This window comes from Octodon degus, unplaced genomic scaffold (assembly GCF_000260255.1).
Source record: "Octodon degus isolate 3935 unplaced genomic scaffold, OctDeg1.0 scaffold00019, whole genome shotgun sequence".
Classification (NCBI taxonomy): Eukaryota; Metazoa; Chordata; class Mammalia; order Rodentia; family Octodontidae; genus Octodon; species Octodon degus.
In genome coordinates, this window is record NW_004524595.1 from 7,376,795 (window position 1) to 7,377,721 (window position 927).

A 927-nucleotide genomic window follows, 5' to 3' on the forward strand; every position below is an offset into this window, starting at 1 on the left:
ACATGCTACACTTTGAAAACATTATGCTAAATGAAAATAGGCAGCTATAAGAGGTTGCAGATGGGACCAGCGAGATAGCTCAATGGACTAGGCACCTGCTTAGGCAAGCACAGAGACCAAGTTTCCAATCCTCGTACTACATGCTATGCTGGCCCCACCAATGGGCACACTGAGCTGGCCACCGAGTCCGGGCTTGGTGTCACATACCTGTAATCCCAGCACTGGGGAAGCTGAAAACAGGAGGATCACTATGAGTCTGAGCTGCATAAGTGAGACCCTGTACCACATACATAAATTTTTTTTAAAAAAAGGTTGCAGGTGACACTATTTTAATGAAATGTCCAAAAGAGGCAAGTCTATAGAAACAGAAAGTAGATTAATGCTTGTTGCAGACTGGGGAGTGGTAGAAGAGAATGGGAGTAATTTCTAATGGGTATGGGGGGTTTTGTTTTGGAATAATGAAAATATTCCAATATTAGATAATGATAGTCATACAACTTTGTGAATATAATCATTCAGTTGTAAACTGTAAAGAACAAAGCTACGGTATGTGGACTGCATTTTTAAAAGCCATGAATAATATGTAGATAAATGGGTGTGGTCATGGGCCATATTTTACTGTGGTCTGCCTAGACTTTAATACAATCAAAACTATTTATTTTTATTTTTATTTTTTTTGTGGAACCAGGAATTTGAACTCAGACCTTTGTGCTTGCCAGGCAAGCGCTTATTCTACTGAGCCATCTCCCCAACCCTCAAAACTATTTTTTAGGTAAGATCTATCTATGTAGTTCAGGCTGGCCTTGAACTCACTATGTCACCCAGGCTGTCCTCATACTTGTAGTGATCCTCCTGAGTGCTGGGATTTTAGGCATGCACTATCACACTCATTTTATGTGTTTTAGTTATAATTAGTCTCTAGCATCT